At 41.9% G+C, this 12,055-nt stretch overlaps 1 long non-coding RNA gene across 1 annotated transcript; it reads right to left on the bottom strand.

Annotated features, from left to right (window-relative positions):
• Positions 1–2,982: 2,982 nt before the first annotated feature.
• LOC113455498 lies at positions 2,983–9,878 on the bottom strand. The gene is made up of 3 exons (XR_003376600.1): positions 9,809–9,878; positions 4,123–4,267; positions 2,983–3,423 (listed from the first exon to the last, which is right to left on the bottom strand). It is a non-coding gene; the product is annotated as an uncharacterized LOC113455498 (long non-coding RNA).
• Between the last annotated feature and the right edge of the window lie 2,177 nt (positions 9,879–12,055).

Here is a 12,055-nt window from a genome sequence, read left to right as displayed (position 1 = left end):
AGTAGGGTCGCCTTGCTGGGAAAAAGGGTACTGGGGGTATGCCCTGGAAAGATCCTGCCCTTTGTCCCTTTGTGTCTTCTTGTTTCCTGGACACCATAAAGTAAGCAGCTTTGTTCTCCTACATGCTCTTTGTGAGGATGTCCTGCCTCGTGGCAAGTTCAGAAATAATACATCCAAATGGCCCTGGACTGTAAGTCTATGAAACTGTAAGCAAAAGGAAATTGTTTTCTATTTAAAATAGTTTCTCTCGGGTATTTGCCAAACTGGTGAAAAACTGGCTAACACATGCATCAAATGCCTATTATTTCATTGTTATTTTTGAAACTATTGTGTTTTGTGAGGTACTTGTATGTATTAAATAGCATTCTTTATGAGCTATGCACTCTGAAAATACTGTCTCTTATTCTTTAGCTTTGCCATAATATCATTTTTCAGAGCAATAGTATTTTTATTTTGTTGAAATCTTACCAAATTTTGTGGATTGCACTTTTGGTGTCAAGTACAACGTATCTCTGGACCCTGAATAATTTCTCCCTTTCAAAAAAGTTTTCTAATTTCACATCTTACATTTGAAGTTCATGATCCATTTTAAAATATTAAAGTGAATTTTCACTGGCTCTAGTACCATTTATTTAAGGTGTTCTCTTCCTTTGAAATAGTTTGGTCTCTGTTTCAAAAATCAGGTGGATGTACGTGTCTGGGTTTTTCCTGGTATCTTTATTTAGTTTTCTATTGATCTGTGTGTCTACCCTTCTGTCAATATTGTATGCCCATGATTGCTGTGCTTATAGAGTAACCTTCAATATTGGGCAGACAGTATTGAGGAGGAGTAACTCTTCAGTTTTCTTTTCTCAAGATTGCTTTAGCTGTTAGAGGGTCTTCTTCTTCAATTTAGAAAAAGTCCATTTGTGTCTACAAGCTGCCTTGCAGATATTTTTATGGGGATTGCCATACCCTACAAGTAATTTTAGAGGGGAATTGACATTTTTTTTTAATTATGTTGAATCTTCTAAAGTGTATCTTTCCAATTACTTCAAAAAAGATTGTTTTAGTCACATTAAGGATATTCAGAATGCAGTTCCTGTTTAATTTTGCATATGTAAGCACTTCATTTTCTTTGGAGCTATTATAAAAACATATACTTTAAAAGGGTTTTTTGTTTCTATTTTATGTGTATGTATGAGTGCCTGCATGTGCATGTTTGTACCACATGTAGACCTGGTGTCCAAAGAGGCCAGAAGAGGGCATTTGATCAACTGAACTGGAGTTACAGGCAATGTGAGCCACCTGATGCAGGTTCCAGAAATGGAACCTGGGTCCTTTGCAAGAGCAGCAAGTGGGGCTGGAGGTATGACTCAGTGGTTAAGAGTACTGGCTGCTCTTTTAGAGGACCATGGTTTGATTCCCAGTACCCACATGGCAGCTCACAGCTGACACTCTCTTCTGGCCTCAAATATCACTAAGCGTGCATGTGGTACAAAGACATACAATAGTAAAGTGCTCAGATTTTGGTGTCATCTAGTAGATGACACCAAGCCTTTGTGTCTGCAGACAGCAAATCATTATTATATTGCACACTTCTATGAATTTGGTGGGGACATATGAGAAATGCTCATTTCATTTTCCTCATGAAGCTATAGTAAGATGGAGCTAGATTTACAGTCATTGGCAGTTCATGCTAGGTATCATATAGGAGTTCAGAAGGAACCTTGACTAAAAGATCTAAATCAGCCCTCTATCTTTTGCTTAGATTTCTGTTCATTGGCCACATGGTTCCCACTGGGAGCATTTGAAGAATAGGAAGTAGAAAAAGCCTGGGTTTGGAATTGGTTTGAAGAAACTTGTATTCTTTTCGTTTGATTGAAATACTTACAGGATAGTGCATGCTCGGGGGCTTAGGAGAATAAATTCCACCTCTGCATAGGTGAAGAACAATAGTGTACTTGAAAAGACATAATGCTGAGAGTGCTAAGGATGTCCTACCACCATGGAGAAGTAATAGGAGATATTTGAGGATATATTGTGCTTTTTCTTTTTTCTGGAAAGGACTCTTAGCTTGCCTGAAGCTTACACTGATTTTATCCATGGTCATTTTTTTTTATAAGGAATTACATTTATTTTTTTTTCAGTATTTGGTGGAGCCACTGAAAGTCAGCATCCTTCAGTACTGGCAAGGATGCTAGCAAGCTTGCTAGTGGTTTGTGATTAACAATGAATGTAGAAGGAGCTGCGGGCCGCTTCCCAGCTAGCTTTACCCGAAATAATTAAATGGAAACTGTATTCTTTTAAATACTGCCTAGCCCATTATCTGTAGCTTCTTATTGGATAATTCTCACATTTTGATGAACCCATTTCTAATAATCTGTGTAACACCACAAGGTGGTGGCTTACTGGGAAAGATCTTAACCTGCGTCTGCCTCAGAGAAGAGAGGCATGGCATCTGCTTCACTTCCCTTCTTCCCAGCATTCTGTTCTGTCTACTCTGCCCACCTAATTTTCTGCCCTATTTAAAGGCCAAGGCAGTTTCTTTATGAACCAATGAAAGTAACACATAGACAGACGACCCTCCTACACCAAATGAATGATCATTGATTCAATGAAACAAGGGGTCACAAAGGTAACTGGTGGAGCTTGTGTCTTTGATTAATACCCATTCTTTCACAAAGCCTTTCTTTATTCACTAGGGCTTATTCAGATGCCATGGCTACCAGAAAATAACAAAACCATACAGATATCTGAGATCCTTAATACCATGTCTTTTAGACTTCTGATACCTTTTATATCTCTACTCAAAACATTCCAAACAAATCCTAAACATCTTGAAGACAGGGACTCTTAGGAATATTTCCTAACACGAGCTCCCTGCTGACGCAAAATTCCCAATCAAGCCAAATCAAAACAAACCAAATTAAGAAATATCCAGGTTTAATGGAAGTTCTGCGCTCTCGGGTGGCCCCAAGGGGGAACCAGAAAGCTGCAGGAACATGACCACCAGGAGAAAGACACAGAGAGGAGACCATGTGTTCCTCTTTTGGGAACTCATTTAAATATCCTGGGGAAAAGGGGTCCTAACCCCACCCCCAGAGAGGGGTCAGGACCTGGCCTGCTGGGATTTGGAGTCCAGACCAGGTCTGGGGACTGGGATAGATGCAAGGAGCCTATGCTCCCAACCTGACATTCCAGACTCTTTGGATATAGGGGTGACAGAAAATTGGAGTGGTAATTATGACAAACATTTAGGCTCTCGTTGTAAAAAGGGCATAGACTCAAATCTGGCTACTTCCTGCGGGCAAGGGGTGGCATGGGGAAGAGGAGAGCTAGGTGTCCACGTTCAGTGAGAGGTGTGGCTGGAAAGGCATCCTGTCAGCTGTCATTTTGGATACGCCGGCATCTGTTCCTTGGGCGAGATGAGAAGGCGGGTGTCTAGGAAAAAAATAATGTTATCATTAAAGATGAGTGTGCCAGAATGAAGAGCAGGTAGGCCCTTCATTGTGGCATCCTGGAAAACCAGAGGGTGGAAGGTCCTGTCTGCTGGACAGACCAAGTGTCTTAAGTAGGCACCCGCTTGAGCCTGGAGAGATGGTACCAACATGGGTGTCCCAAGAGCTTGGCAGCTGAGGGTGTGGTGAGGATTACCGTGTTAGGTCCTGTCCATCGAGGTTTGAGAGACCTAGGAGTTAACTGTTTGAGGAGTACTCTGTCCTCTGGGGAGAGCAGGGCAGGTTTAGGGGCATTATGGTCCACTGGTGTGGTGGCAGAAAGACAACTGCCAGCATGTGAACTGAGAAGGGACCTTAAGAGGGAGAGGTAGGGAGCTGGAGAGATGGCTCAGTGGTTAAGAGCACAGACTGCTCTTCCAGAGGTCCTGAGTTCAATTCCCAGCAACCACATGAGACCTGGAGCCCCCTTCTGGCATGTGGGCACACATGGAAGGAATGCTGTACATATAATAAATAATAATTTTTTTTAAAAAGAGGGAGAGGTAGGGTAGGTATCCCGCCAGTGGAGGAGTTTGAACTGGGAGGTGATGGTTAAGGAGAAAGGGACTGCCATAAAGCAACTCAAAAGGTCTCAGGCCCATAGGGGAATGTGGGGTGACTCTGACGCAAGGGCCAAGATAACCTGAGTTCAGTGGAGAGCTTGGTTAGTTGATGTTTGATGAGTCCCATTGTCCAGGAGGTGTTGAGAGCTTCTGACTACACGAGCTCCATGATCCTAGCCATCACATCTGCTGTTTCTCTGGAGACCGGAAACACTTCTATCCATCCTGTAAGAGATAACGGAGTTTTTTTATGAGTAGGCACATGGGTGAAATTAACCTGCTAATCTTGGCCCAGTTGGTGTCCGGGAAGCTGACATATGTAGAGAACCTCTTGTGGGTTGGCCTTCCTCCTTTCTGTTCCCCCCTCTTTATCTTTCTTCCCTCTGACTTGATGAATATGTGGCTCTTCCATGCTTAGAACATTCTTCCCTTCTAGCTACCTTTGCTCATGTACCTATTTGGCATCCTTCAGAGAATAAAATCAGTGTACTAAGGAAAAATGTTTTATTTGTAAAGACATATTAAAGACAGTAAGGCAGACTTTCTGCGCAACAATTGTGTCAGGTATAAGGAGAAATATAATGTTTTGTAGTAGGTAAGAAGAATTGAGCTCAACTTCAAATACAACAAGGAGATATGAGGGTATAGTATATAGCCATATAATAGGGAGACAGTCAGTGAATTAACACTTACTAGGAGTAAGCATCGGGGGTGAGGGGCCACTTTGCTCAAGCTGGCTTAATGTGATTCTTCCTGAAGACAGGCCAGGGTGGTCATCGTCACTTGTGGATTATAAGGGATGAGGAACGTGATGAGAAATGGTAAGTCAGTTAAGATCTTGTGAAAATGTGGTGTTGCAGAGACAGACATGGAAGTCCAGGTTAAGGCCTAGCTGGGAAGAGGATTCAGGTGAGCCTAACTATCATTAGTTAGTTTGTCTCTTTAAACTGTTTTTTAAACTACTTTCTCAAAGAGATCCATCTTAATCTTCCAAATCCAGAGCTGGAACTTCTCTTTTGTGTCCTCAAGGCATGCTGTGTTTACCCATTAATAGTTATTCTTCCACTGCCTCCTAATGTGGTTATGTATTTTGTCTGTCCCACTGATCTCTCCCTCTCTGTCTGTAACTTTAGGCCATCTACTCTGTCTCAGCTTGTTTCTTCCATAGACTTTCAAGAGGTCTGCCATGACAAATACTTGTCTTCATTGATCTCTACTTTATGGTTCTGGTAGGGCTAATTGTATTAATGGGTAGATGTTGGGAGAGGAAATGCAGAATGTGTTCCTTCAAAAGAGCTATAAGTAGTGTGGTCCCATAATCCTGCTTGCAAGAACCAAGGGGCTTCTCGGCAAGGCTCCACACATGCCCAGCTTGAATTTTCCAGCCTGCCACCACCATCAACACAGTAAGAAGTGCAAATCTAGCACCTTTTTTTTCTTGCTTCATCTCCTTTGGAGATGTAAGAACTAGGGCATGATACTGCTGAATTTTGGTCAACTTATCTGTACTTTTGAGAAAAAGAAACAGTACATTAACCCTGGGGTGCCATTCAACTAATGTTCTTGGGACGTGACTGGCCCCCTAAGGTCATTTGTCAAGCAGAATGATTATGACTAAATATAACTTTCCCCCCCTCTAAGTGGCTCTCAGCAGATAGGATCCAGCAGGACATTTCGTGTTATGAAGCAGCCCCAGGGTAGTAGACGTCAGCAGCCCTGTTCGATTAATCCTTGGAAACATAGTCGGAATTAATGGGGGAACTTGTTGAAAGTTGATCGCCACCTTCTGAAAGGTGAAATTCTTTTCTGTTCCTATTAAGTGTTGTTAAGGCCATTAGCAGAAATTGGAATAGAAAAATATGACCTTCTACGTGGTAGATGCAGAGGCTGAGAAGATGGACGAGATGGAAATATATTGGTAGCTTCTAATAAGCACCTGGGTGGGGAGTGATAACTAAAGATTGAAAATTGACAAATGAGTCAGACTGACAACGATCAGAGACAGAGAGGGATGCAGTGCCATTTGCAAGTGGGGATGAACAGGAAGAGCAAAGAGATCACTAAAAATCCAGCCAGGCTGCCTCCCCTGGGGACTGGATACAGATTACTCAGAAAGGGGCTAAAGTTTCCTAAGCAGGGGCAAAGGAAACTTTTGGTGGAAGAGGGAGAGATTACCTTCCAGCTGGTGGGAGTGATTAGCGGTATAGAGATCTCAAAGGCACTAGGGTAGCTGAGAAAAACAGCAGAGAGCAGTCAGGAGGTTCGAGACATCTGTTTATGGCAGTTGCAGAGTTACTGAATGAGTCCCACCCTCCCAGTCCCACAGTTGGTTTTAGCCTTCCAAGTGACTAATATAAAATTTCTTTGAAAGCTATCAAACTATAAGGAATTCTCATCATGGCCATTCAACTGAATCAAATGTAAAAGAATATTGCTCCAAGGAAGTATGTGAGATTTTAATTATTTCCTCTGGTGGAGGTGAACTTGTTTGCAGACAATCTTAACAGCGGTTCTCAAATGATTTATCTTGGACTTCAGAGACATGCATTACAATATTTTGATGCAGGAACGTGGGGAGAGATGGGATGTTTATCAGCACAGAGAGCGTGCTTTGCCATTCCCTCTGACACTTCGGTTTGGCTCAAGTCATGAAGCCCTGACAAATGAGAGAAAGAAGCCTACCAGGATGCAACGAGTTAAAGGCCAGGGGTACCATCTGCTGTAGAGACACCTAGAATCTTCAAGCCAGGAGTGATGCCTGAGAGTTGGCAGTTTTCCACCTATGGGCCTAGTTGCTGATAAAAGGTGGTTAATTTTTCAGGTCCTACCAGTGGATGGAGGGCTGGAACAAATATTGTCTCTTGGATAGGTACTATGCTAACCGCTTTACATGAACTGTCACTCAACCCTCATGAACACCCCGTAGGGTTGGATACTACATTGTCTATGTTTCATGGTTGAGAACAGGTTAAGGAAGCTTACCAACTTGGTCAAGGCCACATCTCTAAGTAAAGCATCAAATCTCACACTAAAGTGTGACATTAATTCCAAACACCTATAGGTGGGATTGGCATACAACATTTCTGTATGCATGTATGAATGAACCTGAGGCTGTGAGCAGGAAATGGATGCAATCTGCCCAATGTGCATAACATTTATTTGTGGAGGGGATCCAGTACAATTACAACCAGGTGGCTGGTCTATTAATTGATTAGTTTGTGGTAGAAAATCTTTTACATAGATTGCCCTGTCTGAGCAGGACGTTACCTCATTTCCCTGATGTTTCGTATGTTGCTCCCAGATTATCAAGTGAGAAGTCATTTGTTTAAATGTGCCCCCTCAAAAGCATGTGATGAGAATTTAATCTCCAGGACAATGGTGCTGGGAGTGGGGCCTTATGTCATGAGGATGGTGTCCTTAAATTGGATTATGACAATTATAAAAGGACTTGAGGCTAAAAGTTTGATCTCTTGATCTCTCATGCCCTTTAGATTTCTGCCATGGGTGACAAAGTAAAATGTCCCTCCTCACACCGTAGGTAATTCCTCAATTTTGGACTTTCTAGACTTCAAAAGTGTGAGGAAATAAACTTCTGTCCTTTGTAAATTAGTTGTCAGTGGTATCCTGTTTTAGCTGTGTGCAATGTTCTTAACAAACATCTTCCATGCACTGTACACAACAAATTAACTGCAAATAAATCAAATCATTAAATGTCAGTTGATGTGGGAGTGTCATATATCAATCTGTTGATTTCATTGGTTGAGTAATAAACAAACTGCTTGGGCTCATAGCTTAGAACATCGGTGGGGGGAGTAAACAGAGCAGAATGCTGGGAGGAAGAGGAGGTGAGATAAGATGCCTCAGACAGAGACGCCATCCTCCCCTCTCCCAGGCAGACGCACGCAATGAAGCTCCGACCCAGGATGGATGTAGGCTAGAATCTTCCCAGTAAGACCGGTGCTCACAGATTATTAGAGATGGGTTGATCGGGATATCAGAATTAGCCAGTAAGGGCTAGAGCTAAAGGGCCAAGCAGTGTTTAAAAGAATACAGCGTCTGTGTAATTATTTCGGGTAAAGCTAGCCGCAGCCCCGCCGCTCATATTACTACAGTCAGTAACACAAAATATAAAACGTTTAGAAAGAAATGCAAATGCAAGCATCATTCCTTTGAGTTTGATGGTCCAGTTATCATAGCACCTCGTGGAAGGTCTCTCTCATCGATTTGTTTGGGTTCCCTTGCTAAAATAAAGTTTTTAAAAAAACTTCTATGGGTATTTTATTTTCCAGATTTAATTTCAAAGATCTTTTCATTAATCTACTATCAGTTTGAAGTGCTTCATGGAGCAACAAATAGAGTCCCATGGACTTGTTTTTGACAAATACTCCTAGGCAAAGGGCTTTTCACACCGAGGGAGCCCTGAGTCCCATTAAGCATACACAACCTTCCAAAGGGACTGTTCCAAGGCAAAACAGGTCTGGTCAAGTAATGGCAGTGCTGTGGGAATCATTCCCCAAGGAAGTCCAGCCCCTTTCTGTTCCTTGCTGCCTTCCAGGGTTTTAATTGTCACTGTGGGTATAGACTATGAGTTTTCAGAACAACTTTGGAGCCAGAATGTACAGGGTCGCACCTGGGCAAGACACAGCATCACAAATATCACTATCCTTATTGAGATCCTCCACCATTTGGTTTGGATAAATCAACCTAAGATCATTGTAAAGCCGTGGTTTATTCTTGGGAGAACATTGATTTGGAATTGCTTGCTAGTGTTCCCATTGCCTTTACTAAGAAGAGGATTCGGGCAGGCTTCTCTGATTCTCTTTTCCTTCCTTGTGCATGATTTCCAAGCTCTGAAGTCTTGGGCTAATCCAACCCTGGAGTGCCCTTGTGGTTTCTAGGTGCTTGCTTGTCTCCTGCATATTGTCACCTCCTTTCTGTTTCTCTCCTTGCCTCCTAATTCTTTTTGTTGAAAATGGGGCATGCCAGGTAATATATTATATCAACTAGATATTGATTCCTGTCTCCCCTCTCTAAGGCTTACTTTTGCTGTTACTCTCCTGTTCTGTGGTTTAATTAAACTATTACAGCGAGGCAGAGTTCTCCCTCAGTGTGAAGCCTTCACATTGATATGCAGAAATCACAGCCTCGAGCGTGCACCAGCACTGCGGGATGGCAGTGGCTTCCTCAGAGCTGGCTGTGACTTTCTCTTGCATTTGCTGCAATCACACCCAGATGCTAGGCTTTGCCTCATGCTGGGCAGGGATTGCTTTATTGTTTTTGAACATGTCCTGGGGAACCAATTGTTCAACAGTCAGATCCAATTAAATTTGGTACTCTTCCAACTTGTAGTATTTGAGGCAAGTCTCTGAAGTTTGCTGAGATCTCAAGGGTGCGCCTCATCACTGTCTCTTTCCTTGGCTCTTAATTAACAGACTTCTCAGCTGCTTCTTAATTGTTTACCACAAAATATGCCTTGTTACTGAGAGTTACTCCAGTCTGTTTGGATAAAGCCAGCTTCTTTAGGAAGAGCTTTGGAAATCTGTGTTTTAAGGTCTACCCCTGTTGCTGAATCAAAAGGTTATCTAAGAGTCATTGCTCCCCAACTGGGTGTTGAGACACTGCTCCACTTTTCTTGGGTTTCTGCTCATGCTTTATGACCAGGATACTTAGCATAATTATTCAGCCACAAATAAGGCTGCACTTCTGGGTTCTAGAGCCATGCAAGTAATTCCAGTTAGAAAGGGCAGTAACCTGTGGCCTTCTCACCCTGGATCTCCCACGACTGGAATTCTGCCTATGAGTGATCTGGGTCAAGGGCGTCTGGAGGACCAGAAGTACTCAGCTACCCCTGGCAGTAGAGTTTCTTCTCTATGATGAAACCTGATGGAAGGAAGACACATTTCACCATTTTTTTTTTAAATCACACTTGTGATCACCAGGAGCTTGTCAGTTGTAGGGCAATAGTGGTACAGGCAGATCGCTCTTGGTCATCTCCCTAGCCTGGGGACTAAGGGAGGTGGCCTGAATTCCATCAAATTGACCTGAATGAAGTTTTTTTATTAAAATTATTTTTTATTATCCTGTATATGTAAGAAGCATGCATTCATTCAGACTCAGCTGGGGGCAGGTAGAGGAAGCTCATGGCTCAGGTGTATAGATTTCTTTTGTTCTCACCCAGATTTAATAGATTGACTTAGTATTTCTTTATTTGCTATCTTGCCTTTGGCAATTTTGATAGGCTTCAGAAGGTCGGCAGTTTTTCACTGAGGTTGTTATATTTTAAAATTTTGCAAGGTCACCTGGAAATTTCACCTATATTACATAAACTCTAAGTACATTGTCTTTTTCCGTGCAATCATTTGTTGTGTTTGTGCATGTGTGTATGTGTGTGTCAATGCACAATGTATATTAGAGTGTGTGGGGAGGCGAAAGGACAACTTGTGGCCATCAGCTCTGTTCTTCCGTGTGTGTCCTATGGACTGCAGTTAGGTTGTGAGGCCTGAAAGCGAGCATCTTTATTCACTGAGCCATCTTTATAGTCCTAATGTATTTTAACAACTTGAACTCCATATAACATGGTCATTGCAACCGTGAACGTGCAGTGGTTGTGGACTCTTGCACTCAGTTGGGCCCTACAGCATTCTGTAGTGTGTAGGGGTGACACTTCATGAGGACACTCTAGTAGCTATTGGTAGTTAATGGTTGCTGGGAGAATGACTCTCATTCCCTTCAGTTGTAGCCATTATCAGTTTGCCTGTACTCCAGTAAATAACCTGCTACCCATACTTGTGCAACCCTAAGACAACTCAGTGGGTTTTAAAAACAGACATCAAAGCATTTTTTTCTTCTACTTAAAGTGGATATCCCTTTGGTCATTGACTTCTTTTCATGCCTATCTTTTTCTACAACCTAAAGAGGATTCTGAATTCCACATTTTACTTGCCAGTGTCAACATTGTGCTTGTATTATACTCTTGATATGATGCATTGAGAACAGCATATAATCCACCTGATGATTCAAAACTGTTTAAAGTAAGCCAGCATGAGGATATATGTCTTGGATGTCAACAATAAGCAGGTAGAGGCAGGAGTTCCCCAAGTTCGAGGCCAGCTTTGTCTGAAAATAAAAATGCAAAGGAAAACAAAACAACCTCACAAAACTGTAGAGGTGAAAAACCAAAGCCGCAAGAACTAAAACAATCAGACAAATAAAAAATAGGAGACATCTGAGAAACAAGCACCAAAGTATAAGAACCCTAAGAGGATATTATGGATGGCTAAACATCCTGAGGGATCCTGGATAAAACCCTGCAAGAGAAAAGGACATTAGCTCAAAATTAATAAAATTTGAAGACTGTGAAGTTTATTTAACTATATTAGCAACATTAGTTCATTAATTGTAACATCATGCCATACCAGTGTGAGAGGTAAATAACAGGGGAAATTGTGCAGTTTATGTATGGGAGCAGTTTTAAATTAAGAAAATTGTGAGCTTTAGTTTTTAAATTTAAAAAAGATCCTCCAGCTTAAGCAGATAAAGCTGGCCTGAGTGTAAATAAACTTACTGTTCTCAGTTTTGAGATTCAAAGTGTAGAATCAAAACTCTATTCATGTTTCCTTTCGTTTTGAAGCAGGGTTTTATGTATACTATGCTGTCCTGAAAGTGTATGCTTCCAAGAATGACCTCGGCTATGAAACAGAAGCACAGGGCTTTGTGAATGCTAGGAACTACTCTATAAATAAAGCAACTTATCAAGCCCCAGAAGTCTACTATTTGTTCAATGCTTTCTTATGAATGTTTTCTAAGGAAAACATCAGGTGTATACAAAAGAAGAGATAGGTAGATAGATAGAGAGATGAGAAATAGAGAGATAGATATGATAGAGAGACAGACACACACAGAGAGAGAGAGAGAGAGAGAGAGAGAGAGAGAGAGAGAGAGAGAGAGAGAGAAAAGCATTCTAAATGACCACCAGAGGGCAGTATGTCCTCACATTTGGTCTAATGTTTTGTG

Source organism: Microtus ochrogaster, unplaced genomic scaffold (genome assembly GCF_000317375.1).
Source record: "Microtus ochrogaster isolate Prairie Vole_2 unplaced genomic scaffold, MicOch1.0 UNK50, whole genome shotgun sequence".
Taxonomy (NCBI): Eukaryota; Metazoa; Chordata; class Mammalia; order Rodentia; family Cricetidae; genus Microtus; species Microtus ochrogaster.
This window is presented reverse-complemented; position numbering and strand designations above follow the sequence as displayed.